This window comes from Amblyraja radiata, chromosome 25, assembly GCF_010909765.2.
Source record: "Amblyraja radiata isolate CabotCenter1 chromosome 25, sAmbRad1.1.pri, whole genome shotgun sequence".
Lineage (NCBI taxonomy): Eukaryota > Metazoa > Chordata > Chondrichthyes > Rajiformes > Rajidae > Amblyraja > Amblyraja radiata.
The window spans coordinates 11,464,441-11,470,510 of record NC_045980.1 but is presented as its reverse complement, the minus strand read 5'-3'; the positions used below and the strand labels follow the sequence as shown (position 1 = coordinate 11,470,510).

General features: G+C 49.0%; 1 non-coding gene across 1 annotated transcript; it reads left to right on the top strand.

Moving 5' to 3' along the window:
• Positions 1–5,628: 5,628 nt before the first annotated feature.
• On the top strand, positions 5,629–5,700 carry trnaa-ugc. Its single transcript has one exon. It is a non-coding gene; the product is annotated as a tRNA-Ala (tRNA).
• Positions 5,701–6,070: the final 370 nt, after the last annotated feature.

Here is a 6,070-nt window from a genome sequence, read left to right as displayed (position 1 = left end):
CCTGTGATTATTGCACAAAGGATCATCGAGCCACGGCCTGTCGAGGGGAGCCGCCTCTGAACCCAGCCCAAGCCGCCAGCGACAACGGACACAGGACCTCGCGGGCAGTTCAGTTTAGAATTACAGCGCTCTTCGGTCCTTCGAGTCCGGACCGACCAGCGATCCCCGCACATTAACATTACCCCTACACACACTAAGGACAATTTGCACATACACCAAGCCAATTTAACCTATACAAACCTGTACATAGAAACATAGAAATTAGGTGCAGGAGTAGGCCATTCGGCTGATCATCCAACTCATTATCCTGTACCTGCCTTCTCTCCATACCTCCTGATCCCTTTAGCCACAAGGGCCACATCTAACTCCCTCTTAAATATAGCCAATGAACTGGCCTCAACTACCTTCTGTGGCAGAGAATTCCAGAGATTCACCACTCTCTGTGTAAAAAATGTTTTCCTCATCTCGGTCCTAAAAGATTTCCCCCTTATCCTTAAACTGTGACCCCTTGTTCTGGACTTCCCCAACATCGGGAACAATCTTCCTGCATCTAGCCTGTCCAACCCCTTAAGAATTTTGTAAGTTTCTATAAGACCCCCCCTCAATCTTCTAAATTCTAGCGAGTACAAGCCGAGTCTATACAGTCTTTCTTCATATGAAAGTCCTGACATCCCAGGAATCAGTCTGGTGAACCTTCTCTGTACTCCCTCTATGGTACGTCTTTTGAGTGTGGGAGGAAACCAAAGATCTCGGAGAAAATCCACGCGGTCACTGGGAGAACATACAAATTCCATACAGACAGTACCTGTAGTGGGATCGAACCCGGGTCTCCGGCGCTGTAAGGGCGGCGACTCTCCCGCTGCAACACCATGCCATCCTGTTGTCAAACCGCGACTAGCAGCCGGCCGCGGAGCCCGCCCGGATTAGGTCCGAGGCTCATCTCCCGCAGGCCCCCAAAGACCGCGAAGCGGAAGGCGGAGAGGGTCGTTGACACCGGCAGACGCTGGAGCAAGAGCTGGTAGGAGGAGGACCAGGGAGTCTTAAGGCCCAGTCCCACTTTCCAGAGTTACTCATGAACTCTCCCGAGTTTTCCCCTTGATTCGAACTCGGAGAATTACGGTAATAGCCATTGGTAGGTACTCGGGGCTATTTTTTTAAATTCGTGGACATTTTTCAACGTTGAAAAAACGCCCCGACTTATCTGATGCCCCGAGTTCCTATGGCTGGCATTATGAGCCGCTATAAAACGTCTATGGACTCCCACCGCCTCGCTACCGACATTCCCTGACATTCCCCGAGTTCGAATCAAGGGGAAAACTCAGGAGAGTTTGTGAGTAACTTGGGAAAGTGGGACAGGGCCTTAACCTCCCGCACCCTCAAGGTCGGCTGTGGGAGGCGCCCCCTGGGGCACGAAGGCTGAAGGATGGGAGAGGAGAGGGATGGCTTGCTGGTGAACAGAATGAGGGGGGGGGGGAGACAGTCGGGGCAAGAACGAGCCGCAGAGAACAAAGAGCGACCATTGGGACTCGAATTTTATTGTTCCCAGGTACTGTATATGTGACATTAAAGCATCACTGAACCATTGAATGGGATCATTGAAGGGGCCTGATCTTGTACAATTTAAGTACTGGTATGTTTGTCAGGAAGACAATTAGAACAAGGTTCGGTCACAGAGAACTATGGAGTTGGAGTGACCTGGAGATGACAGAGTTCGGAAATGAAATGACTTTCACTCAAAAATAAAGTGCTTCATTTGTGGTTCTGTTGGTGTCCATCACAGGCAAGGACAGGAGGGGAAGGAGACACAAGAGACTGCAGACAGTGGAATCTTGAGCAAAACACAAATGGCTGGAGGAACGAGGTCAGGCAGTATCCGGGGAGGGGATGGACAGATGTCGTTTTGGGTTGGGACATTTCTTCTGACTGGAAGAGAGGGGCAAGGAAGGGCCTCTACCACAAGGCAGGCCGAGGGAAAATGGGGAAATGGGTTTCAGTAAGGAGTGTCCACCCTCAAGAGTCTTTTGAAAAGCATGTATCTACCTCCACCAGTCCAAGGACCAACGCATCTAGAAACTCCAGAACCAGAGGACATAGGTTTAAGGTGATGGGGGGAAAGATTTAATAGGAACCTGAGGGGTAACCTTTTCATACCAAAGGTGTATGGAATGAGCTGCCAGAGGAGGTAGTTGAGGCAGGTACTATCACACATTTAGGAACATTTAGGCAGGTGCATGGATAGGATAGGTATAGAGGGATGTGGGCCAAACACAGGCAGGTGGGACGAGTGTAGATGGAAGATGTTGGTCAGTGTGGGCAAGTGGGCCGAAGGGCCTGTTTCCATACTGAATGACTATACAGTATGACTCAATGAGATACTCATTCTTTGCACACTATACAGCCTGGGGGCACAGCTCTAGCTGGATTGGCGATGAGTGGAGGAGGAGGATTGAAGAAAGAGACAGAAAGGGGAAAGGGTACATCTCATCTCCTCGGGGTTGAGTGGAGATGCCAAACAGCAGTTCACGACTTGCGTGGCAAGATGGTCAGTGCCCGAACGCAGCTAAATATTTTGAGCTTGCACAGGCAAGCAGCCAGTTAACATCACGTCAGATAAGCGTCGGTCAAGGCCCATCGGGATGGTGTGGGAGTTCCATTTCTTCCCCTTGACATTTAACGGCATTTAGCATCACCCGCTCAACCTTCACAGCAACGTTCCGAGGACCTCCATTGATCAGAAACTGTTGTGATTTAATTCCCATGGCAACGAGATTGTGTCAGCAGCCGCTGAGATGAGCAAACCTGTCCCTCACCTTGCAGAACTCCTCACCCATCCGTAAGGTACAAGGGAGGTTCTGCGCGGCTCCAAAGACGCAGGTCACAGACAATATTGTCTCTATGTAACTTGGAGTAGAATGAAGCACAAAGCAGATTTCTGCAATCCCACCCCCTTACCCTTCCTCATCGCACAGTGTACTCCAGCATTAGTGGACAGTAAAGGGCCTGCCCTACGAGCATGCGACTGCATGCGGCAAGTGCGACCAAACCGGAAGCGGGGGCCGCGCAGAGGTCGAGTGATCCCGTACGAGTTGACGTGAAGTTCGAGCGAAGTCCGCGGGAAGTTCGTGCTAGGCGTATGCCGCCAAGACGCTGCGTACGGCTTTGAGACGGTGCATACGGCGTTGAGGCGGTGCGTACGGCGTCGAGGCGGTGCGTACGGCGTTGAGGCGGTGCGTACGGCGTCGAGGCGGTGCGTACGGCCTCAATGTGGCAGCGGAATTTTTGAACAGTGTCATTTTATTGGAGCCCCCGCGCGATGTCTGGACCAGCTCCGGCGATCGAAGTGGGACCGGCCCCGTGAGGCCATACGGCTCAAGCGACCACGTTAGGTCGCGCTCGCCGCATGCAGTCGCATGCTTGTGGGACAGGCCCTCAACACACGACTGTAGGGATGGTGGTAATTTCAGGCATATGCTGATGTAATTGACCAACATGCCCATGTGACACAGCAATATCACCAAGTGTGTGGCTAAAGCAAATGGGGCCTGGCAGTATTTTTTGTTTCCAATTATTTATTTTTGGCATTTACACCAGAGGGTGTGGAAGATTTGTCCACCTTCCACCAGTCAGCATTTTAATTGCCTACTGCTATTTACAGACCGATCTGATGGGACAGCAGATCTTTGATCTGATCCATTGGAAGTGACATTTTGTATACAGTACACTGATTCTGCTGCTGTCATAGTCATAGAGGCATACAGCATGGAAACAGGCTCTTCAGCCCAACTTGCCCATGCCCACTAAATTCCTCCATCTTCATAAGTTCATGTTATGGAAGCAGAATTAGGCGACTTTGCCCATCAAGTCTACTCCGCCATTCAATCATGGCTGATCTATCTTTCCATCTCAAAGCCATTTTCCTGCCTTCTCCCCATAACCCCCGACACCCGTACTAATCAATAATTTATCAATCTCCACTTTAAAAAATATCCATTGACTTGGCCTCCACAGCCTTCTGTGGCAATGGATCCCACAGATTCAACAAACCCACTGACTAAAGAAATTCCAACCTACACGACTCCCACCTGCCTGCGTTTAGCCCATATCCCTCCAAACATTTCCTATCCATGGATCTGACCAAATACCTTTTAAATGTTGTTATAGTATCTGCCTCAACAACTTCATCTGGCAGCTTATTCCGTGTTAAAACTCAACTGCTGGAATGAGAGCAGAGCAGGAATGGTTGAGGAAATTGACAGATAGGTGTCAGGTCGTGACCATTCTTGTGCTTGCTTAGTTTAGTTCACTTTAGTTTCATTTCATTTATTGTCACACGTACCGAGGTACAGTGAAAAGCTTTTGTGATACCCACTCAGCGGAAAGACTATACTGTAGCGGCACCTGCTGGTGCTCGACAATATCGAACCCTGCGGTCGGAAGCCGCGCGCGCGTGAATCTGGGAGGGGTCGTGTTTTCGCGTGGTTTCTGGGCTCTGCCAGTCAGTCGTTGTGAGACCACCGTGTTCAAGAAGGAACTGCAGATGCTGGAAAATCGAAGGTACACAAAAATGCTGGAGAAACTCAGCGGGTGCAGCAGCATCTATGGAGCGAAGGAAATAGGTGACGTTGTGAGACCACCGTTGTGCTCAGTTGCGTTTCAATGACAGAGTGTTTAATCGGTGAATCTGATTCTGAATAAATTTGATTCGAACCTACCGATTATTGTCCGTGATCCGCCAAAATACATGATTACAATCAAGCCGTCCACACTGTACAGATACACGATAAAGGGAATAACGTTGAGTGCAAGATAAATTCCAGTAAAGTCTGATTAAAGATAATCCGAAGGCCTCCAATGAGTTAGATAGTAACTCCGGACTGATCTCTTGTTGTTGATGGAATGGTTCAATTGCCTGATAATAGATGGGAAGAAACTGCCCTTGAATCTTGTGGACTCTTTATCCAGATTTCTAGACATTTCTTTTCAACTTTTCTCCATTCCCCAAATATTACTAAAACTGTAATGGACAGCTGGGCTCATGGATATACAAGGAACGGAGGGATATGGATCATAGGCAGAGGAGATTAATTGAACCTGGCATCATATTCAGCACAGACATTAAGGGCTGATGGACCTGATCCTGTGCTATATTGTTCTTTAGTCAGAGGGTGGTGAATCTGTGGAATTATTTGCCAAAGAAGGCTGTGGATACTTTTAAGGCAGAATTAGATAGATTCTTGATTAGTGCAAATATCAGGCGTTATGGGGAGAAGGCAGAAAGAATGGGGCTAGGAGGGAGAGATAGATCATCCATGATTGAATGGCGGAGTAGACTTGATGGGCTGAATGGCCTAATTCTACTCCTATCACTGATGATCGTATGATCTGTTCTATTTATGTAAATATGTAAATGACCAATGCTTCCATGTGACACAGAAATATCACCGAGTGTGTGACTTAAGCAAATGTGATACTTTGGTTGGCCTCCAATACAGCTCACACCCATGCCTTGAATTTCTTGGTTTCTCATGGAGCTTATTACAGATGACAAAGATACCCCAGTGACCACATCCACCTACAACCGAGTCTGGTCTGAAGAAGGGTCCTGTCCCGAATCGTCACCAATGGCCAGGGGATGTAGCTCAGTGGTAGAGCGCATGCTTTGCATGTATGAGGCCCCGGGTTCAATCCCCGGCATCTCCACTCTTTTGGGGCAGCAGAGTGGCGAGCGGTACAGTTGCTGCCTTACAACGCCAGAGACCCGGGCTCGATGCAGACTACGGTTGCTGTCTGTACAGAGTTTGTACGTTCTCTCTGTGACCGCGTGGGTTTTCCCCCATTTCGTCTCACATTCCAAACACGTGCAGGTTTGTAGGTTAATTGGCTTTTGTGGGATATGTGCAGGATATGAAACTGCAATAACATAGAACTAGTGCACAGGTGGTCGTTGGTCGGCGCGAACTCGATGGGCTGCAAAGCCTGTTTCCATGCTGTAACTAAAACTAAAAGCTATCCATGTTCTCCAGAGATACTGCCTGACCCTCTGAGTTACTCCAGCCCCTTGTGTCTGTTT